The sequence below is a fragment of the Rhinopithecus roxellana genome, chromosome 14 (genome assembly GCF_007565055.1).
Source record: "Rhinopithecus roxellana isolate Shanxi Qingling chromosome 14, ASM756505v1, whole genome shotgun sequence".
In the NCBI taxonomy this organism is placed as follows: domain Eukaryota; kingdom Metazoa; phylum Chordata; class Mammalia; order Primates; family Cercopithecidae; genus Rhinopithecus; species Rhinopithecus roxellana.
This window is the reverse complement of record NC_044562.1, coordinates 71029137-71054188: the sequence shown is the minus strand read 5'-3', so window position 1 is coordinate 71054188 and position 25052 is coordinate 71029137.

Genomic DNA, 25052 nt, shown 5'->3' with positions numbered 1-25052 from the left:
CAAAGTGAAGCTACAGATATGTCCCACCCAGAATAAGAGTGCAAAGAACCATTAGTACAAGTGCCAAGTACTGTTCCAATCTGGGGCAGGTGATCAGCTTATGGCCTAATGAGAGTCATTTAATAGGGATCCAGGAGTGTAGATGGTTGTCAGGGGCAGGTTTGTGATAACTCAACGGTGATGAGAATTTGAGTTCAGAGGCAGAAATCCAGGCAGAAAATAAAATGCTGGAGAAAAACTTTCTAATATCACTGAGGAAGAAGCCCATAAGGCAAGGACTCAGTCACAAAGAACTGGACTGTCAGGCTCAGAATGAGACCAGATGTGAAAACTGACCAAAACAAATTAGTGGACGCATATCCTTAGACTCCCTAAAACTTCCTTCCATTCCTAGAGTCAGGAATGGAACTGAAATCTGGGGATGGACTGAGCTGGAAAGGTGGATGGGGTGGAGGAAGGGGGTTCAATAAATGCAGCTGAGCTGTCAAGGTGAAAGGGATTCTTGGGTGGGATAACATGAAGTCTATTAAATACCATCCTACCTAATCCTTCCTCAGGGATCTCATTTGGGGGAAAACATCTCCCCTTTCACCAAAAGGTGGGAGTTTAAGAAGAAAGGTTGTTTTCTACATGGCTATCATTTATTAAGAACTCACTATGTGCTAGGAACTGAGTTTTGCATGCATCTTCTTATTATATCTACACAATAACCCTACAAGATAGATACTACTATTACCTTCATTTTATAGACAAGGAAACTAAGAGAGGATAAATCATTTTCACAAAGTCGTGCAGAAAGTTGGTGGTGGAACTGGGATCCACCTCTGTGCTGAGGCCACCCTCTCAACTACTAAGACACAGTCTCTGTGGCAACATAAAAGAGTCAAAGGAAGGCTGTGCATATCAGTCATCAGTGGAGTATATGTGAGTGGGTGGTGTGTGATGTGTGTGTTTATCTAGACAAATAGCTGCATAGGTGTAAGCCCTTGGGGAGTTATGTTCTGCTGCACAGCACTCTCATATGTTATTGTTAAGACAATAATTTCATTGTTTTCAGACTGCAACGTTATCTTTCTCCAGAAGAGAAGATTTGCCTGCCTTCTCACCAGTGGGAGCTGTGCCTGGCCCACTGCAGTATGACATTCAAAGTCATTCTAATTACCTCCCTTGCAATGCAATTCACCTTTTGGGTTCCCAGTCAAGGTGAAGATGAGAGGAGATGATATTTGTAACAAAATACTAGGTTTTCAACAGCTTTCAACTGCTTTTTAGCAGTAGAATCCTTTTGTAAATGCAATCATACTCAGAACCTCAATACATAAAGTTCATAAAATCAGAACCTTTCTTATCTAAGTTTTGAAAGCAGACCCAAGACACTGCCAGCTCGACTTTCTCCAGGTACTGCAAAGTTGTCAGTTAAAAAACACTGATCTTTTAGCAGTTTCTTATAAAGCCCAATGTAGTCTTACATATGATCCAGAAATCGTGCTCCTAGCTATTTACCTAAATGAGTTGGAAACTTATGTCCACACAAAAAACTGCACACAGATGTTAACAGCAGTTATGTTGATAATTAGCAACAATTAGGAGCAAATAAGATGACCTTCAGTAGGTAACTGGATAAACAAACTGTGATACTATTCCATCCATACCACGGAATGGTGTTCAGCAATAAAAGGAAATGAGCTACAAAGCCATAAAAATACCTACAGAACCTCAAATGCATATTACTAACTGAAAGAAGCCAGTCTGAAAAGACTTCGTACTGTATGATTCCAACTATGTGACATTCTAAAGAAGGCAAAACTACAGAGACAATTAAAAGATCATTGGCTGCCAGGAGTTGGGAGGCAGGTGAACAGAATAAAAAGGTGGAACATAGAGGATTTTTAGGGCAGTAACCTTATTCTGTAAGATACTATAATGGTGTATACCTGGCATTATGCATTTGTCAAAACCTATAGAATATATAACACCAAGAGTAAACCCTAATGTAAGCTATGGATTTTTAAGATAATATTAATATATCAAGATTGGTTCATCAATTGTAAAAACTGTACCACACCGGCCGGGCGTGGTGGCTCAAGCCTGTAATCCCAGCACTTTGGGAGGCCGAGACGGGCGGATCACGAGGTCAGGAGATGGAGACCATCCTGGCTAACACGGTGAAACCCCGTCTCTACTAAAAATACAAAAACTAGCCGGGCGAGGTGGCGGGCGCCTGTAGTCCCAGCTACTCGGGAGGCTGAGGCAGGAGAATGGCGTAAACCCGGGAGGCGGAGCTTGCAGTGAGCTGAGATCCGGCCACTGCACTCCAGTCCGGGCGACAGAGTGAGACTCCGCCTCAAAAACAAAAACAAAAACAAAAACAAAAACAAAAAAAAACTGTACCACACCAATGTGAGGTGTTAATAATAGGGGAAATGAAAGCAACGAGAATGCAAGTATATGGGAGCTCTCTGTACTCTCGGCTCAATTTTTCTGTAAAGCCAAAACTGCTCTAAAATAATAAATAAAGTTTATTATTTTTTTAAAAACAATGATCTCAAGAAATACTGCGTGCTCAATAGGCTTAATAAATACTTGTTCAATAAAGTCACTGATTCAGAATTGACCTTAGTTCATTTTGACACCAGACATCCCTATGAAAACTGGTTAGTACATTTCAGTGATGGTACAACATGCTTTGTCAGGTTTCATACATGCGGTGGATAGAATAATGGCCCCTCAAAGATGCCCATGCCCTAATCCCCTAAACCTGTGAATATATTATTTTACATAGCAAAAGGGATTCTGCAGATATGATTAAGGTTAAGAGTCCTGAGGCTGGGCACAGTGGCTCACACCTGCAATACCAGCACTTTGGGAGGCCAAGGCAGGCGGATCACTTGAGGTCAGGAGTTTGAGACCAGTCTGTCCAACATGGTGAAACCCCATCTCTATTAAAAATACAAAAATTAGCCAGGTGTGGCGGTGTGCACTTGTCGTCCCAACTACTCAGGAGGCTGAAGCAGGAGAATCGCTTGAATCCAGGAGGCAGAGGTTGCAGTGAGCTGAGATCACACCACTGCACTCCAGCCTGGGTGACAGAATGAGACTCTGTCTCAAAAAAAAAAAAAAAAAAAAATCCTGAGATGGAGAAATTATTCTGGATTATTCAGGTAGGCCCAATCTAATCAAAAGTTCTTAAAAGCAAAAAAAATTAAAAATCAAAAATACAACCCTTTCCCTAGTCAGTGAAGGGAAGTGTGAACTGTGATTGCAGAAGATGAGTGTAAGATGCAACATTGCTGGCTTTGAAAATAAAGGTGGGGGGATGGGCACAAGCCAAGGAATGCGGGTGGCCTCTAGGAGCTGGAAAAGACAGGAAACAGATTGTCCTCTAGAGCCTCTAGAAGGGAACACAGCCCTGCTGACAACTTTCTTAGTCCATTGAGAGCCATGTCAGATTTCTGACCTACAGAACCATAACAATGTGTGTTAGTTTAAGCCACTTAGTTTTTGACAATTTTGTTATGGCAGCCATGGGAAACTAACACAACACATATAGGAAGTAAAAACAAGTCTTGGGCTACTGCCTTGCCTCTCTAGTCCAATGCAGGCCCCTCCCCAAGGAAGAAACCGAGCTCTCTCTTCCCTAATCCATGATCACCCCTCCAGTCACAAACTTAAGCAGTATATTTTGGGAGACATAATAAATGAAAATAATTCATCAGGATATATTTTTCAAAGCAATGCTTAAGCAATTTCACTTAAAAAACAAAAACAAAACTTCCATCTCAATGGACTTTTTTATTGGATAAAAACAGCTTGATATCCTGCAAAGAGTTGGTGCTTTGGAGTCAAACAGACTCTATTTGCATCTCAACTCTGTCATTAGCCTGTGGTTTTGGACAAGTCACTAGTCACTTAACCTGAGCTTCAGAGTTCTTGACTGGGAAGTGATAAAATGATAATCATACACACAAAAAACAAAATACTACTTATATGAACACAAAAATGATAATGATAACATATGTTTTCAAGAAAACAAGCACAGGAAGAAGTGTTCAGTTGCTCCCCGTTTTCTTTTCAGTCTTGTTCGCTGAACATGTGCTATGCCAGAACCTCTAAGTAAATCACATGTGTGAGAGATTGCAACAGAAGGAGTGGAAATGGGTAAATAGACGAAAGAGGCAGTCTATAATCTATCTTCCCATGTAGTTTCTCACTGAACAACAAAAAAAGAAGAAGCACTAACATTAGATAACACAGGAATGTAGGTCTGGGCCCCTACATTGCAAACTCAAAACCTGTCCACATCTGATGTTTCTGAAAGTGCCTCTAATCCTAGTAAGTCACCAGCCTCTGCATCTTCAAGATGTTTTCTATTTCAAATTCATTGATAAACAAAGCAAACAGCCTCATGGCAGAACTGGATCAATACCTCATATCTCTCTCTCAGGAAAACTGAGAAGGTAACCCTCTATTGTTCAGAGTAATAATTGCATTTAAGCCTTCAATCTGGACATGGACGCCACCACAATGGTCCTGGCTAATTCATCTGCAGGGGATGCTACACTTGTGGAGGGTGCTGGCAGAAGGTGGCTCTAACAAAAATGATGAGATTTCTCTTTCCTAAGAGATATGTAAAGCACTATACAATATTAAAACTGGGAAATGTCACTGATTCATTTTAAAATAACAATAATAAATCTACTACATGTTAATATAAACATCATATTTTATGTAAATTATTACATCTTTCAAAACAAAATTTAGCAAGAGTAATGGGATTGTTTTTCATCTTTGCAAATCCCTTTAACATGTGGCTTCACAAAAGCCAGCCAAATACCTGCTCCTACAAACTGTTGTGTATCACACATCATGTCATTGGAAAACTCCACTGTACGCCATGAGAGAATGAGAGTGAGAAAGATAGATAATGTCTTACTGTGATAATGAAAATAGTTCAGAGCCTACAGACCCCAAAAATACTGGGCATCCTAAGAGTTCCTTAGACCATACTGGGAAAACCCCTGCTTTAGAGTCACACCTGGAGTTTGGCAATAATTATAACCATGTGTGCAAGTGTGTGTGAGTGTGCATGCCCGTGTGTGTGTAAAAACAGAACCAAAGCAAATACAGAATGGGGGGTCTGAAACCTTCTTACATTGCTCCAAGGAAAGTAGATTTTTAAGTCTTTATATTTCTAACATCACTTTTCACATTAATGGGGCGTTATGCTAATTTGCCCCAGCAGCTCTGCTAAACCACCATTACCTCCTGCACTCCTTAGCTGCACTCTGTTTGTGCCCTTCACGTCCTTGTCTGCCAATTAACTAGGCCTGTTAGTCTGCTGCAAGCAAAATGCGCCAGAGCAGCAGCCCAGACAATCAGCCGCTGTTGCCTAAGGAAACCATTTAGAATGGCTGCATTGAAGGCATCCCAGACTTTTTTGTTTTTGTCTGATAGCTCAGTATCAGTTCATTGTTATTCCAAACACACAGACTATTCTCATCCCAAAGTGACCAGTGATATTACTCAGTTAACAGATGAGCCAGGGAAGGCTGAGCCATCCCTCTGCAAAGCACCAGGAAAGTGCAGGTTGGTAGGCCGGGGGAAAGTGCAGCCTCCAGGCCTCCAACACTGCAGACAGGCGACACGCTCTCTCAGACAGCCGAGAAGGCATTTCTCAGATCTTCTGCTGATGTGATGGAAAATGAATACATCTTGGATGGAACACTTGTCAAAAATACTATGGTTTACAAAAATTATCATTTCAGCACACACAAACTGAGTTCTCCCTGTATTTCAGGCTTTATTTTAGGTATTTGCTATCTTAGAAAGAGCACTCAGTTGGGGATGCCAGATATCTGGGATCTGGTTCCCAGGCTGCATCTAACTAGCCGTGTGTCCCTGGACAAATCACCTAACCTCTCAAATCCTGTTTCTACCTAAGTAAAAATGGGGACACTAAAATAAATGAGCTCTAATGACCTTTCCATTATAAAATTCTATGATCCTAAAGGTTGGCATAACCTGTGAGAACATAAGCAGAGGAAAACACATTTGTAGATATGTGAAGAAGGAAGAACGTGGAGTAAATTTCTCTAATAACAGGACCCTTTCAAGGGAGTGGGTGCCCACCAGTGGAATGGAGGTGTTAACAGATGATGCAGACACTATCTAGAAATGCTTCCAGAACCTCAGGAGCTGGGGGTCGTGCACATTCCCCACCTGCACCAGGTATGGCTGCTTTCCAGGGACTCTGCCCTTTGCTGTTCAGGATCTCATTATTCCCAGGGCTCTAGAGGGAACACACAAAGCCCCCCATGATGCTGAGCACATGGCCTGGCTCAAAAAGGGCTGTTCTGCACAGAGAAATAGGATGTGTCACAGAGACAAAAACACCTGGCTGTAGCCCAGATTCTCAATGGAATTATCCTTATCCTTGAAACATGTGAGCACAGCTAATGTTAAGCCTTCAGCTAAACGTGAAAATGGTAACAGTCAAGACCATATTCCCCTGAATGACACTTCCCCCTCCTCCTCAGCTCTGCCACATGCTCACATGAAATATCAAATCGCTTGCAGCTCATATTGAATAATGAATATGCCCGCCTCAGCCTATCACCAAGCCTTCAGCAGTTCGCCTGGGGAACTGGAAGAGATGTTAGAGGTTTGCAGGCCAAGCACAAAATTGAAGACAAGCCTGAATTAATAATTTGCTTATTTCTATACATGTGCTTCAAAATAAAGTGCAAATTGAATAAGGTAATAACAGAGCTTGGGGGGAAAAATGCCTTCCTCTTGCTTGCAAACTGCTGACACTTCAATTTCATTATCTCTCACCACCCTGAATGTGATTTGCAAATGTGTTCTCCCTATGTCATCATGTGGAAATGTCTTCAGGAAGAGCCAAAAACGAATGGAAAACAATTCCATGGAACTGCAGGAAAAAAGAAATTAAACCTCTCATTTTCAGCTCATTTTTTAGAGCACTGTTTCTTAAAATTGTGCTCTGTGGAGCTCTGCATCTGAATCACCTGAGCATTCCTTGGAAATTCCAGGGAAACTTCATATATTGTGTACACCCGGTTACTTCAGCTTTTTCCTGCATTGACACAAAATCTCCATCATGTCCCTGTCAATCACAATGGCACACATACCTCTGGAGTCATGTTTTTTGAACTAGCATCTTTAAGCACATTTGTCCCTTCACATTTGTACCTAAAAATGTAGACATGTTTCCTCTTTTGTTTTTAATCATTGTCTCCCTTATGTCATATTCAGGCACTTATAGAAGAATGAAAACAATTTAAGTTTGAATCCAGCACCAACATCTTTTCCCATAAGGGCCATTTTCTGTGGTCTGAAGACTTCAGGAGAGAAATATTTTTAAAGTAGGGAGATGCATATAGACACACACACACACAAAGAGATTAAGACAGATTTAAATAGCAAATATTTTATTTTTTGTGGTATATATTTAAGTATACAACATGATGCTTTCATGGACTCAAAATACTGAAGGAACTGCATCCCAAACAAACCTCAAAGAGGAATAAGCTAAAGACTTCCCCTATTCCTCAGTTCCCTTGGAATGGCATCCTCTGTGAACAGTGTGGAGCAGCTCTAGGAGCCGTCTCTCCCATGTGTGATGGACAGTACCACACAAAGATCATCCAGGGTAAGACCAGAAAATCATCCCCTTTATTCATGCTTTTCACTAGCAAAAGTGCTTCCACTCCTCCTCTCACTGCCCATCTTCTTTATCTGCCCACTATTCCTGTCAATCCTCTGCAAACTTTCCTGATTCCTTAAGATTGGGTTAAGTTTCCTCTGTGCGTGCTCCCATAGCACTTATTATTCTGGATTAAAACTGTATAATAATTTGTCTCTAATTTCACTAAAGTATAAGCTCCTGTAACATAGATATTCCAATTCGTTGGTTTTTGTATCCCCAACACCTTCTGTTCATTACTTGGCGTAAAATAGGAACAAATAATTGATTGAATGAATGAGTGAGTAAATGGGTGCAATTATATAAGCCCAACTCATTATGCAGAGGAGGGAAGAGGAGGCAAGTAGAGGAAATAAAAATTATGGACCTAACGATTAACAGTGGAATATTAGTTCTCCCACATCTGAGTTACTAGTTTGCATTTGGTAGGCAACTTATGAAAACTGAAATTAGTAAGTGCCTATTTGGTCATGAATATCAATACCACTTCCACATGCCAACACCCAAAGTCAGAAGAAATGGAAAATCGCTATTGCCCATTTTAATTACCAATAACCCCTCAGACATTTGGTTGGACCACATAGGTTAACCATCAATCATCTTCCCTCTAGAAGTAGCCTAAGCATCTCTTGGCAATTGCAATACATGAAACCCAAACAAAACAATGTCTCTGAGGATGCTCATCTTGCATTGCCTTTTATATTCCATTTGGAGGGGCAGGTAAGGACAAAGATTAGGAAGATGACCTAGCAAGGTCAATCATGGCCAACTTCCTCCTTCCTCCTCTACAGGGCAGCCTCTTATATCTGTAAATTAGAAATTGATAGAGATGAGAGTGTGTAATATAATCTTGGAGAGGTCTCAAGAAGTAGAAGCAAAAACAAAGCAGATTTCCTATATATCATGATATAGTACAAGTTACTGGTCAGGGCCAATATGAAGTTCCCAGAAGGGAAAATGAAGAGAAATAAACAAAAACATCTCCACTTGAAGGTTTCAGGGCATCTCAAACAACTCCCCACATACAAAGCTGACTTTTTACTCCTTCCTTTAGAAATCTGCTTTTCCTCTAGTGTTCATCATCTTAGTCAATGGCACTAGCATTGAACCTGTTATCCAAATTAAAAACTTGAGTTTCATTATTAACTTGTCCTCTCTATCACCATTCCATCTAATCAACCACCAAGAACTACTGTTTCAAGTTTCTAAATATCTTTCTTCATTTCTATTGCTGGTATCTTATTCCATCATTACCTATTATCTACATTCTATATTACTTAGATTAAACAGCATTTGCTACTTTGACAAAGAAGCTCAAAATCTAGGTGAATTCACACAATAAACGTTTACTTCTCCACCCAGAAGAGTTCAATGAGAGTTGGAGGTGGGACTCCTATTGCAAACAATTGTTCGGGGACCCAGGCTCTTTCTATCCTGCTTCTTTGCCATCTTTTAGAGCATCTGACTCCTCTATTGAGTCTACTACTTCTGTCTAGCAGATGAGGAAAGAGAGAACATGGAGGGTAGCCGAGCTTGGGAGTGGCAAACATCACATCCACTCTCATTCCATTAGCTAGGACTCTGTCACATGGTCTCACCAAATTGTGAAAAGACTGAAGAAGTATCCAAATCTTGGTCAGGAAGAAAAAACAAGCATGGTTATTGGTTAAGTTTAGCATTATCTGCCCACAGACCTCCTCACAGCTACTCTTGTCCTAAACACCCCACTCCAAGCCATTCTTTACACTGCAGACAGAATAGGGAAAAATTCTGATCATATCACTGTATGGCTTAGAACCCTACAATGGCTGCCATTCCTCTTGCGATAAACACCAAAATCATTTTCATGGTGTATCAGTCAGGGTTTCATCAGACTAGAGGAACCACCATGATAAACAACAAAGGATTTATTAGAGGGAGTAGACCTCACACAATTGTGAGAGCTGTTGGAGCAGTCCCTGTTGGCCATTGCCTCTGCATCTAGTTCCAAGCCTAAAGTTATCATAAATCAACCAGACTAGTGATCAGAAGGCAAGCTGGATACGGACAAAAACAAGAACAGATTGGAACCCATTTGAATGGAGATACAAATGAATGGGGATCCACAAAGACACTGGAAACTGTGAGGACAAACTGGAACCTGCATTTGTTTTTCACCATCTTCAACCTCAACCTTAGGCATGGAGCTGCCTGTGCACTTGGCTCAGGACTCGAAGAAGCTGAAAGAGGAGATCTGGTGGGAGGTGGGAGAGTAGCAGATCCAGGTGCTTCCCACTGCTCCCCAGCCAGCAAGGTGAGCTCACAGATCTCAGACAGCATTGCGAGCTGCCACAGCACCTGGAGCTTTGCACCAACACCCGAGCATGAAAAGCATGGCTGTTGTATCACTCCTGCTTTCCAGATCTCCCATGAAATGTCTCTTGTGATCCATACTAACCCAGAACCATACAAGGATGGGAATTCTGGAAAATATGACACAGATCAACTAAGTGGAGAAAGTCCAAAGCCACCACATATGGTCCAGAAGACCTGCCATGATATGGCCTCTGCCTTTACTTCTCCAGGCTTTTCTGAGTGAACTTCCCCTTCTTTTCCATTCTTTATAGGTCACTCCCCTTGAAAGGATTTCTTGACCAAAATACTCAGTGCACTTTTAATTGCTTTTTCAAAGTCTAGCCTTACCATTAGACTACAAGTTCCAAAAGGGCAGGGACCATGTTCACAGTATGCATTAATATGTCTTAGCCTGGAACATGGTGCCTACTATTAAAAGCAATTTCAAAAACCGCAATTACTTTTGCACCAACCTAATACTTAGAAGGCACTCAATAAATGCCTGATAAAGTAACGCCAACTGGTGTATCAATGAGCCTCTTGTTAGATAGGATTCCAATTAAGCCACACAGAATTGATACTTACCCAGCTTATTTTCAAGAATCTCTAAAGTTGCAAAGATAGCTACCTGAATGAACATTCATTCTAAAGTCTGACATTCATTTTCATTGTACCTCACCTAAATCTTTAATGCCTTTAAAACTACCCAATGAAGTTCTCATTTAAGAAATATAGGCCACTAAATTATTATATATTAGCAGCCAGAAAGATAGGGAATTCTTTCTTTTGGAGATTTATTAGAAATAGTACACAGCTAACATTTCGACATTATATTAGAACCACCTGCCCAAAAGCAGGGAGATGGCTTCTATGACCCTTTAGGGAAATTCCAGTTCAATGAGCCTATCAAAGTTATTTTACTAGCATAGCCACGTAAGATTAATCATCTTTGTGAATTCTTAATTGCTGTGGTCAGACAACCCCCAGAGAGTAATCCTACACCATGGCAGATTCGTGCTCCTTTTTCATTCTTCCATGATGTGATGAAGGAGAAGCAGGAAGCAGCAGCAGTTCACTGCGATTCCCTCTTTAATTTGCTCAAGAAATAATTATGGGTGTTTCCTGCAGGGTCAATGCTAGGGATACAAACATGACTAACAGGACTCAGAGCTTAGTGAGAAAAGGCAAGTAAACAGACTTAGTATCTTTTTAGAGGTATTTGAAGAGAGGCAGCTACTATATCAAAAACAGATAAATGACCAAAATATCACAGGAAGTGCTCAGTAAATATTAGCTAAGTGTCAGGCACCAATGTAAGCACTTTCTATGAATAACACATGTATTCCTCATAACAACTCCGTAAGGTACCTTTATCATTCCCCATTTTCACAGAGGAGAAAACTGAGTCACAGAGAGGCTAAGCATCTTGCCCAAGGCCACACAGCAGGTCTTCAGAGCTTGCTGCTTAACCATGGTGCTACCCTGCTTCAACCCATCTCCCTGTTCCCTTCCACGATCCTTCTATGACTATTAGGACTAATGATTACAAGTTAAGTTATTAAGGGTTCAATGATTAACTTCCAAAATACAATGAATAATCAGCATTGTAATAAAACTGACATTTAAAATCTACAGAGATGAAATTTGTAAACTATATCATCTGTTAATATAAGCACCTATTCTCAAAAGATGAATATAAATTACTACCCAGAAGGAATTTTCACCTCTGACAGCATCCCATCCTTGTCTGCATCTGTGCTTCTCCCTTGACTCAGGGCTAAACGATGGAGCAAACCTTCATTAGCCACCACTCAAGCCACCACATTTTTCAAGGGAAAAATGACAAAGGGGTATCCTTTACACAGAACACTTTACACAGAAACGGTAAAATAGTTTCCACCCTTTTCTGTCAATCCTGGAATTTCTTAAGCAGTACCCCTGAGAAACAGGTTGATTCCCTCAGTTCAGTCCCAAGTGGAAGGGAAATGGAGCACTGAGTTATGAAAAGCACATGTGGAAAACGCGATTCTTGTCATTCTATTGGGAGATACAGAGGGGCATCAAATCATTTGTTTGACTTCGTATTTAACTGGATCGGGATCAGTGTGTACAATCCCGACGAGGTGGTTCTGCTGCAATATCCAGTTCATTCCCTCGCCAGTCCTGCTCCAGCTCATCCACACTGGATGCTATGGAAGCCCATGGAGCAGCAGGAAAGGCTTCTCAGAAGTTGATCTCAAAGAATCCAAGTCAGCTCCCTATGACTGCAGGATAGGGTGATGGGTAGAAAAGATAGGGAGGGCAAGAGGGGGCAGTTATTGAGATGAATCCAAAGATATCAGCAGGGGTTAGACTGCTGGGTGTCCAGACCCTACTCTCTGTGGAGAATGACTGGAGAATCCTCAATAGGGAAGACCACAGAATCACTCTGGAAGTAGCAATATAAACAAATGAGAAGTCCCTTCCCTAGAACCTGTATGGTGACCTAGCACTGGGGAAAGAAGCTGCCTAGTTATTATTTCCTCAGCTAGGTCCTAGATGGAAGAGAGAACTGAGCACTGGCTTAAGAAAAGCTGCTTTATTTCCCTACATAACAATAGATCAAAAGAAAGGATAAGAGGGGAAAAGGGTCTTTTTGTTTTCTCCTTTTCTTTAGCTATGATCACAGAATATACATGAATCTAAGTGAGGTTCAAATGCTGACAGCAAAATTCAGTGGAATTCATAACTTTCGAAAGGGGCATTCTGGGGAAAGATGAGAAGTTGAAATTGAGCCATGAGAACATGAGAGTCTTTCTAAACTTTTTTACAAAGGGGATACATAATAGCCTGGCAAAGGAGTCCAAGAGATGACAAGAGAGCATCAGACACATTTAAACGACCTATACTGGGGACTGAGTTTAAAACTGAGGAAAAAGACACAAACATTTACCCTTGGGGCCATAGTCTGTCCTCTCTTCATGGTGGCTTGCCCACGGATACCACAGGAGTGGGGCGCATGGATTAAGAGTGCTTTATGGTCCTTTGTCTCATAACATTTGATCAGTGGAGAAGTTTTTACGATACTTTACAGTACATAGTAGTTAAATTGAACAAATATTACGACCACAATAAAACACATTCTTATCACTAGAATATAAATCAGTAATTGCTACATTGTGAGGGAGTTTCCCCCACAAGTCAAGGGACACTGCTGGCATCAATTGGGGGAGAAGTTTAGAGGGAAACCACAGCATCAAATATCATTTAAAATCAAAACACCACAAAATTAAAACGTGTTCCCTCCAGGGCTTCCAGGCTGCTTTTCAAACCTTTTACAAAGAGCTTTTCTCTCTCTGGTCGATCACTAAAAAGCCACCTAAATAAAACCTATGAATAAGGACCCCAGTGGAGAGACTGACTTGCCATAAAACGCGGAATGCTTTGGTGCTCAGTAGAGATTCACTCCTGCCACACACAGCTTGGCGGCTGCAATCGACTCAATACTAGCGCACATGTTTCCTATTACAAACCGAAGATTTCGATCAGAGGTAAAGCTAATTGTTTTATGCTGCTAGCCTAGGAAAAACTCTTTGAGGGGAAAAATGTCTAGAGCTTATGTAGTTGGACTTCTTAGGAAGAAAAATGGACCACCCTCATCAAGGTGCTGGGGAAGTGTTGAGCCCCTGGTAAAATAAAATCTGTTTTCCTCCTTTGGTTTGAATTCCTTGAGTTATTGCAACTTCTTGAAATAGTAAAATCAAAACTGCATCTCATAACAATCTAATGGGTACTTCTTATTTTATAGACTCTTTGAAACATGTCAAGCTCTGGACATTTGAGACAACACTGAACGTCCACATTCTGCCGTCTCCACAGCTTAAGGTGATAAATAAGGTAGCTCTGAAGCCAGTTTGGGGAACTTCTAAGGAAAACGAGCTCAGGGACTGCTGCTATTTCTTGGTGATCTGGAGCCATATAACCTTATGAGTTTACAAGGCATTATCCACTGTTTTTTTAAAAAATCTTGTTTTTGTGGAATGATCCAAGAGTAGAACCATTTTGGAGAACAGTATTTAAAATTCAAAACAACAGATTCCCTCAAAACATGAAAAGTAGTAATTTACTCTATAATTTTTTTTTAAAAGCTAGCACATATTGACTACAGCACATACTATACAGCACATACCTTGCGCTAAGAGATCCCTGGGGGGCCGGGCGCGGTGGCTCACGCCTGTAATCCCAGCACTTTGGGAGGCCGAGGCGAGCGGATTGCCTGAGCTCTGGAGTTGGAGACCAGCCTGGGCAACACGGCGAAACCCCGTCTCTACTAAAATAGAAAACATTAGCAGAGTGTGGCAGCGTGCGCCTGTAGTCCCAGCTACTCGGGAGGCTGAGGTAGGAGAATTGCTTGAACCTGGGAGCGGAGGTTACAGTGAGCCGAGATCACGCCACTGCACTGCACTCCAGCTGGGCAACAGAGCGAGACTCCGTCTCAAAAAAAAAAAAAAGAGAGAGAGAGAGAGATCACTTAGTCCTCACAGCAGTCAATGAGGCACATGTTCTTATCCTCCATTTTATAAGCGAATAAATGGAGGCTCCGAGAGTTTAATAAATAATGGTGGCAGCATTTGAACTCAACACTGGGAGTTTATCGCTATGACATAATGCCACCCCTTGAGAAATAACAAGGTAGACACACTGGTGTGGTACCTCAGTTTCCCTCTACTGATGAGTCACAACAAAACCACCACTCCATTAAACATAAATGTCCATGATCATCATACCTCTATTCTTTTACCAATCACTTCAATTAGTAAGGCGTGTGTTTCTAGGGTAGAAAGTGCTTAATCACTTTTGCCCTTAGCAGTGGTAGCTCATTCAGTGTTCTGGCATTCTTGTGCTATAGAAATTTTAATGCCTACAAAGGTGATTTTTCCCAACTCTTTTAAAAATGCAGATACATTTACTCTCACAAAAGACCCATAATAGACAATCTGGAAACCGTTTGTTCATTTGTGATTTTTAAAATTATAACTGTTTTTAGTGTGTGTACATTTTACATATATAATATTTTAGTGTTTATATTGTTTTTAGTATTTATATAAGTGTATATATAAAGGATGAAAAATAACAATGCAAATAATATTGAATTGCTTTTCATTTTACCTTCTAAAAACCTGATGTACAGAGCACATCTTTGTGCTTCAGACAACCAATGTGCTGTCTTATGCTCCAGATAACCACTGTATTTATTATGTAGACTAGTAAGGGAACTGACTTCAACTTTCTTACTTAAGTTCTTATAAGTCTATCCTTTTCCACACAAGCAAACAAGGCATTGTTTCTAACACACATACATGGAACTGTGAATCAAGTGTAAACCAAGAATAAAATTATAAACCCCCCAACCATCTGAATGGACCCCTCCTCTCTGCCAAGAGCATTCCAAAGTTAACCTGAGAAACTAGTTCAAACCATAATGGGAAGGGGGAGCCAGACTTGCCTCATTCTCCCCTCCTCCCTTTTGGAATTACTGATAGAACAGACTTTAAATCTAATAAGAAACATTAACAATCTATTCTCTCTGAAAGCCTGCTACCTGGAGGATTCTTCTGCATAACAGGAACCCTGATCTCCACAACCCCTTATCTTAACCCAGACATTCTCTTCTATTCATTTTAGGTCTTTAGACAATTAATCAACTCTTTCATCCAACTGCCAATCAGAAAATCTTTGAATCCACCTCTGACCTGGGAGCCCCTGCTTCCAGTTGTTCCACCTTTCTGGACCAAACCAATGTACATCTTACCTGTATTAATTTATGGCTTATCTCTCCCTAAAAGGTATTAAACCAAACTGTAGTCTGACTACCTTGGGCACATGTTGTCAGGATCTCTTGAGGGCTGTGTCATGGGCCATTGGTCACTTATATTTGGCTGAGAACAAATCTCCTCAAATATTTTACAGAGTTTGACTCTTCATCAACACAACTTGCAAGTTTGAAATTTTCTATTTTCACAAGTCATAATAATTCAGCCTCACTCAAATGAAGGGAATAGCACAAGGAAGCTAAGTTGAAACAGTCTCCTGAAGTTGCTAATAATTCATCTACACAATTGCAAAATATAATAATAATAATAACAATTGCAGTACTTATTCACTAATAATTACCATTTTCTCATGCTTCCCAATTGCAATAGTTTCCCACCAAACACAGAACTGGCAATATATAACACATTTTCATTGCCCCAATTAATGCAGAAAAAAAGCTAAATCATTCTTTGGGCAACCCGAAAGAGAAACTCAAATCAGCGTTGGAAAGAGTGCCTGTTTCTTGTTTTATACTAATTGCCATGTAAATTAACACAAAGCACAGCCCACCAGCAAGGAAAATGAAGGTTTCTTCACAGACCATCAACAAAGTCGCCTCCATAAGCCTAAATAACCATGCTTGTTTCTTTAGACAATAAAATGCCAAAGTTTTTCTTTTGCTGTCAGCAAATGATGAATACATGTGGTACCGATTATTTAATACCACTAGACCACCAGGGAAGAAGATTTAGGTGAACTGCAGCAGAACTATGCCATTTATTTTTATTACCATGCATTAAAAATTACGTTTACAGATAATTGTTTTTCTCCTTCCAATAAAGCAAGATTTAAAAAATCCCAAAGAATATTTAATAATACTGGACCACCAGTGAGGAATTTTAAAAGTTGATTTTTTTATTGAAAAATTAGATTTGCTTTTTAAATTTTTCCAATTATTTTTAAGTGCAATTTGTGAAAAAATTATTTTAAACCAGAGTAGTGAGTTTTCTGCTGGGGGAGTGTCTCACAGATTAAGTTATTCCTTTACAAGGGTAATCAGCTAATCAAATCAGCCCTCAGAATCACTGGTTTTAAAATTGCTGTGTAACTGCATGTTTTAAATTCTGTTCTACCACACATCCTCATAGGTTTCTATGAGGTTTCTAAAACCCTCAAGTAAAATTAACTCTTGATTTTTTTCCCCAGTAACTTTGTACTAGACAGAGAACATTTTTCTATTTACTAGTCACTTAAAAGGAGTGTGAGGAGCACAAGGAGGAGGAGCAGTAACAACAGCAGAGAGAAGAAAAGGACCCAAAAAGAGGGAAAAAAAGAGAAAAAAACAAAAGGAAATTAAATTAGGCTCACACAGTAGTTGAAATAATGATCTCTGTAAGCTTCAGCTGGGCATATTTATAATTAGAAGAGGCAGTCATTGTATAGGTTGAGTATCCCTAATTCAAAATCCAAAATGCTCTAAGATCTGACCCTTGTTGAGGATGGACATGACACCCCAAGTGGAAAACTGGACACCTGAGCTTATGTGATGGTAACTAAAACCCTGTCAAAACTTTGCTTCATGCTCAAAATGATGTAAAATAGTAGATAAAATTTTACAGACTACGTGATAAGGTGTATGGGAACCATCAATACATTTTGTGTTTAGACTTGGGTCCCATCCCCAAGGTATCTCATGTATATGCAAATATTCCAAACTATCAAAAAATCCCAAACCCAAAACACCTCTGGCCCCAAGCATTTCAGATAAGTGACATTCATTTTCCTTTCCTCCACTCCTTGCCCCTACCCTTTTTCCTCCTTTCTTTCCCTCTTCTTATCTTTCTTCCCCTCTTTCTCCCTGTCCATCTTTCTCTCCTCCCTCTCTTCCCTTTCTTCCTCTCCCTCTCCTTCTGCCTTCCTTTTCCTCTCCCACACCTCTCTCCCTCTCTCCCCAAAATGCACAGTCCTAGAGTTAAAGTCTTCTAAGCTAATCTTACATCAATATCAGAAAGCCAGGCCAGGCGCGGTGGCTCACACCTGTAATCCCAGCACTTTGGGAGGCTGAGGCGGGCGGATCACCTGAGGTCAGGAGTTTAGAGACCAGCCTGGCCAACATGGTGAAACCTCGTCTTTACTAAAAATACAAAAATTAGCTGGGCATGGTGGCAGGTGCCTGTAGTCCCAGCTACTCTGGAGGCTGAGGCAGGAGAATCACTTGAACCCAGGAGACAGAGGTTGCAATGAGCCGAGATCACACCACTACACTCCAGCCTGGGCGACAGAGAGCCTTTGGCTCTTCCCGCTTCTCAAATTCAAAGGGTTAATTCCATCCATCATCATACCATCTGCTAAAATATCCTAATTTATTAAAACAACTTTGTCAAATATTAGTTCAAGTGACTCCATTTTCTGGTGCAGTTTGTGCCTCTAATTATACAGTGCCCATTCACATGATTATTTTCAGGGATATAGCTCCTTTGAGACTCAGGTCTGTCATAGAACTACAAACATGCCTTTGCATAAACTGAAACATTATTTCAGTGCCAAAGCTTTCATTTGTCTTGAGAAGCCAAGAATGTTCCTACAACGTAGGACAACTTCGGATCACACAGTGAATCTCTGCGGGAACCATCTGGTTTGGGTATAGGTTCCTTTGATTTTAGGGCTGGCTTCACTACAATGCAGTTTGTTTGCTGTGATCAGTTTCTTCTAAAGTGAAAAAAGCACAAGCTGGCTGTAGACAGATTGGGTCAGGGCTGATTGGCATTGAACCTGTTCTTGCAGTGTGCAGCCCGCAGCCAGTGGGAGCCGTGTGTGCCCCATAGCCAGGCTCTGGGAAGACCACTGAGCATGGCCTTTACACTGGACCCCGGCACAAGGACCTTCTCCTGACTTCAAAGCACTTAGTCTTTTCTGCTGACATAAATCCAAAACTAACCCACCTCTATCATTTCTCCCATGCAAGGAAATTGCTGGCCCTCCTATCTCACCTAAGCTATTCTTCTGGGACATTTGCCTTCAGACTTCACTTCTCTGGCTCCCATAAGCAGAGCTCGTGATCTCTGTGGGCCTCCAAGCAAAGATTCAAAGAAGAAACAGGGATCAAATGCAAGCCTGGTTTTGCCAGTCCCTCACTTAGAACACTTCTATGGCTCCCTGTTGCCACCAAGGAAGCTGAAATCTTCTTTCACAGGGTATAAAAGCATTCTCCAGCTTCAGTGCCTCACAGAATGAATCCCTCAAGCACATGGACCTCTGGGGACCTAATGACGTCTGAGCTTTTGCATGTGCAGTTTCCTTGCCAGGCCTCTTACTAAGAATTTCTTCCCATCTGCATCAGCAAGATTAACATGAGAACCTAAACGAAGGCAGAGCTCTAAGAAGGATCTCAGGTAACTCTTGGAGGAAGCAGTTTTATGTCTAGAACAAATGTCTCCAGATTTGTGTGATGTGGGAGAAGAAGGAGAAGACAAGACAAAGTCAAGGCAGCATGAGGGTTTCAGATTGTCAGTGCCATGGACAGGGAGGCCCTGTGACAGCTCAGGGATTGTGGTTGGACTCCTGGCCGTTTCTATGGCCACCTCCCTATGGACCTAGGGAGATAAAGAAGGTTATCAGAGAACAGATATCCTAGAGACCAGAGGAGCATACTAGTGCTCAGAGATGGCTCATTCTTGCTTAGTTCCTGGAGGCATCTGAAGCTCTGAGATGACCTCACCTACTAGGTTGTGGGGGATCCAAAGAAGGTATACATTGTTCGCCAAAGATATTCTGGATTTTATGGTGCACTTCTAGGCATTAGGTTCTCCGGTCACTGCATGAATGTGCTGGCCAAACACGCTTTCCTATTGTCTTAGTCCACTTGGGCTACTATAACAAAATACCATAAACTGAGTGGCTTATAAACAACAGAAATGTATTCCTCGCAGTTCTAAAGGCTGGGAGGTCCAAGATCAGGGTGACAGAAAATTCAGTGTCTGAGAAAGGCTCACTTTCTGCTTCACAGATGACACCTTTTCACTCTGTTTTCACATCGTGGATAGGACAAGGTAGCTCTCTGGGGCCTCTTTTATAAGTGCACTAATCCCATTTACGAAAGTTGTGGCCTCATGACCTAATCACCTCTCAGAGGCCCCACCTCCTAATACTGTCACTTTGGGGATTGGGGTTTTAAAATGTGAATTGTGGGGAGACACAAACATCTTGACCATAGCACCTGTGACCAGCTTGGCACATTTTTTTCATCTGGCTTACAACAACTTAACTTACTAGAACATGGGCCACTGAACTGGAAATCAACTGTGATTGAAATAATACAATAATAAAGCTACTACAACAGTAACAAAAACCAATATGCCTCAAATTTGAATGATGCTTCCCATCGTAAGGGACTTTCACAAACATCTTACCTGAGCCTCACAACAACCCTCCTGTGAAGCAAGTGATCTTATCCTTATATGAGAGATGAGAAAACTGAGGCTCTGGAAGCATAAGTGATTGGCCAAAGGCTACATAACTCATGGATGGAGTTTAGTGTTCTAAGTATATGTCTTCACATTGGGCCCTGTGCTCCTTCTTCTGTACTTTGCCAATTTTCACTAGGACTAAATCAACAGCAAACCATTAAAGTAGAGGCTTAATTCTCTCATAAGGATTCGAACTCAGTTCAACAAATGTCTGTTCAGCCTCAACTCTGAACCTCAACCTGGCACTGCCTCTCAACATTTCTCACAGATCACAAAACCCTCAGGGCTTTCAATTGTCAAGGCTCCTATTTTATTAAAATACATTATGTTAAAACAGTTGTAAACACTGTGACTTTTTAAATATTTATAGTGAACAAATTAATGTTCTGAACACACATATAGACAATTACAATGAATGGATATAGATAAGTCACTTGGAAATAAGTCAAAATAAGAGCTCTTGGTCAAGGTGAGACCTTTCCGGCCTTTGGACCCTACCTGTGCCAAGAAATGCCTCATTCACTAGAGAATCCAAACATCCTTAGACTCTAAAATGGTTTTTATGCAAAAAGATAGAATTTCAAAGATTTTGAGTAAATTCCCAAATTGCCTAACTTGTGATTAATAATGGCCAGGGTCCCTGGGAAAGAACACTGGACCAGGAGTTCAGAGACATAGGTTCTAGACTCAACTGCTCTGACCTAGCCAGGAAACTACGATGAAGGCTCTCAACCTCCCAGGGCCTTGATTCCCTCATCTGTCAAAGCTGCTGGACTGTACCATGTGAGATGCTTACAGCTTCATGTGCTGTGATTTGAGTGCTCATCCCTGGAGAAGCTCCTTCCTGGCCCATGAACTAAAACTAATGATTGCTTCAGGCAAGCAGGCCTGCAAAACTATGCGAAACGAAGAGAATGTGCAATCACCAAAACAAACAAGCCCTGACTTCAGGAGCCAAGCCACACTGAATAATAGCAAATGGCAGTAACTTGGAGACTGGCTGCACCCGAAAGGGCATTTTGTTTTACATGATGCACGGACCATTGTGAATTTTCATTAACACTCATGCATAGAAATTTCCAGAGCAAACATTCCTTGGAAATAAAAACTGCAGTCCTAGATGTCATCATTTTCCCTATGCTGTGAACTGCTGAGATGACTGCATTCTGTATGGGCCTCCACAAGGGGTTTAAGAAATCTTGATTTTGCCCAAGGATGCTAATCAAGCCTAGAGGTTTAAAGGTTTAAAGTCACGGGCTTTTGTGCTGATGTGCTGTGTTTGTTTTAAATCAGAGTGACTACTTGGAGTGAGGCTGAACCCTGTCATTAAATCCTCTTTTGTTCTACATGCACATCCATCAATCTTATCTTACAAATCAAATAGAGAAGGAATAGCATGGTTATAATGAATCTCTGTAAGCTGTTTCCAAATATCTAGTTAGATGCCCTATACAATGTCTCCCTATAAATATTATTTAATAATATAGTGAAGTTTATCTCAACAGTGTTTACACTACCTTTTTGCATTAAAACAATGCCCTGCAATCTCTTCTGGTTTTAATATCACTTAGACTCTAGGACTTGCTTCGAATTAGAGTATTTTTCTGATTATTTGGATTATATCCAAGCCAAGATAGTTTTATTATAAATAAGGAAAAGAGTCACTTATTGCCCATGCCAGATAACTTTAAAAATTCCAAACTCACAGATATATTATTACTTGTGTTACTAATTTGAAATCTGGGCAGAGGATAAGTGTCTCCCAGTTAACTGCTCCTTCTCCCTTTTAGAAAGAGAATCCCGTCCGAAGTTTTAGCAAGGCAGAGAGCCACCTAGATAAAGACTGTATCTCTCTGCCTCCCTTGCAGCTACATATGGCCATATGACTAAGTTCTTATAAATATGATGTGAGCAGAAATGTGTGCAACTTCCAGTTCTTGACTTATAAGAACCCTTAGTCTTCACTCTGCTCTCTCTTTTCCTCCCTTCCCATGGCCGGAATGTAAACTTAACATAAGTTTCAATCAGGCAGACATGGACGCAACCTTGGGACTGGCAGAGCAACAAGAGAGAAGCAACCTCAATTCTGGGATGACTCTGGCCCCCTTGCTTTTCTGTAGGCTGTTATATGAAAGAGAAATGGACGTTCATCTCGACTAAGCTGCTACATTTTGTTATGGCAGTTTACTAAATAACCTAATACAGTAATTTTAATTTAAGCTTGAACTATATGGCTCTTTTTCCTACAGAGAATCATACTTTCCCATGTATTTTTCTTACTGTATACACAGTCATAAAAATAAACATTTTAATAGGTATTACATATACATAGGAATCAGCACAGTGTAGTGTTTAAAAGTGAGGGGTCTGATATCAGTCCCCAGAACTCAAATATTGTCACTGCCACTTACCAAGCATTATGTGACCTTGGGAAAATTACTTACCTCAGTTTCATTATCTATAAATGTAATCATGACAATGCCTAGCTCAAAGGGTTGTGGTGAACATTAAATAATAATGCATATTGAGAACATGATAAGTTCTCAGTAGATGTCAGCTCTTATGATAATGATGACATTATTGCTATGTCTAAATGGCAAATTTAGATAGACATACAGGACATAAAGTACTATGAGGTATAGCTTCAATTTGTTCAGACTCTGAAAAAAGATAAGGTGAAGCAAAATTTTAATCCTGCAAAATTGAAAAACCTCACTTTTGAACTATCTTGCTTCTTTTTTCCCCAATGAAGCATCGCTTTCTTATTTTTATTCCCTAATTTCTAAACTACCAGCCAAGCAAGATGAATGTCTTGTCATCAACTCCTATGTTTACCTAGGTATTTTCATTTTGAACCTTTGTTCAGGGATTCCCAAGCAATGTATTTTAGGTAAAAGAAAAAAAAAAGGTATTTGGTGGTACCTCTTCTAAATTCAGATTGAAGCTCAGTTTGTCCCTGTTTGTCACTGGTTCCTCATTCTGCCCTGCTGCTCAGTCATCATGCTTTGCCCTCAAACTCTCCCACCCCCTCGACACTTGGCTTGAGGCGTAAAACAAGTACTATCTGTTTAGGAACTTCACATCTGAGGAGTGGAAAGAGTTAAAGAGGGTAGACAGAAATGAGATAATGACCAAACACTGCCTTTCAGCCCTGGGACTGGGGAAGTTTGGGAACTGGTGGGCCAGGAGGAAAGAGAGCATTGGGAACAATGGATAGCTGGCCATTATAAGATCCAGGACACGTGTTTTAGGTATATGGGCTGTTGATGATGGCAATGGTAAAATGAGGGATGATTAAACATTGAAGCATAATAGAGTAACTGTCAGCATAAATACCTATTTGGGGAAATCCTGTCCCTTGCAACAACATGGATTAACCTGGAAGACAATGATAAGTGAAATAAGCCAGAAACAGAAAGACAAATGCCACATGATCTCTTTTATATGTGGAATCTAAAAATGTCAAACTCATTGAAGCAGAGAGTTCAGTAGTGGTTATCAATGACTAGGGTGAGGCGTGGGGGATGGACTGGGGAGATTGTGATCAAAGGATACAAAACTTCAGTAAGATAGGAGAAATAATTCCAAGAGATCTATTGTACAACATGGTGACAATAGTTAATACAATGTATTGTATTCCTGAAAATTGCTGAGGGTAAATTTTAAGTGTTCTCATCACAAAGAAATAAGTATGTTAATTCGCTCAATTTAGCCTTCCACAAAGTATACATATTTCAAAACATCATGTTATACCTGATAAATATATACAATGTTTATTTGTCAATTAAAATAAATACATTTTAAAAGATATCTGTTACATATCCTAGAGTACTGAAACCAGACAAAAATCCCAAATTGCAGAGTTTTATAAATCAAAAGGTTCCAAAGGTGAGGTATTGATAAGGATGATGATGATGATGATGATGGTTGAAATAGACACTGTGACAGTACCTGTGGTGCTGAACTTCTCCCCTTAGACTAGCCTCCCTTGCTCATAGCAGAACGGCTCTTCCAAGTATTACCTTATTCCATTCCCTCTGGCCAGAAATGATTAGACCTGTACTCTACAATAGGCCTATCAGATTGCTTCTCTAGCATATATGGTTACTCAACAATTGGTTTCCACTTTTGGCTCTGGTAGACTAGACTTGCATCAAACTAACCTTCTCACCAAGAGCAGCTAGATGGGCTAAAATACCAAACAAAAAAATTAAAATGAAATGAAAGAGCTACCAAGATTCAAACACCCAAGGGCCAAGATACTGGAGATAAGGAAAAGAAAGCACAGAAATTAGCCTGACAGTTGGCAATACCTTTTTCATTGAGGCATTTTAACTATCAGCTAAGACGCTAAAAAGCTGAGAAGAGCTTTCTGCTGTTGAGACAAAAAAAAATCAGAGTTCAGGGCCCACTAAGAATAAGGGTCCTAAAAACACCCCAAACATTTGGTTAGAATCACTGAAAGTCTTCACCCTAAGAATAAGAGGTAACTAGAAATAAACAACCTCTGTAAAGACTTAAACACATATTTGAATTAGTTCAATCTCAGATTGGATTAAGAGAATTAGTCTCTACCCTAACAGCTAACGTGTGAGCATAAGAAGCAAAAGCATATTCTCTCTGGTGGGTGATAACATCATCCAGACCTTCAAATGGTCTCTTCAATTTTTCACATACAATGCTCAGCATTCAGCAAGAGACCATTTAACCAAACCAAGAAAAGAAAATATATC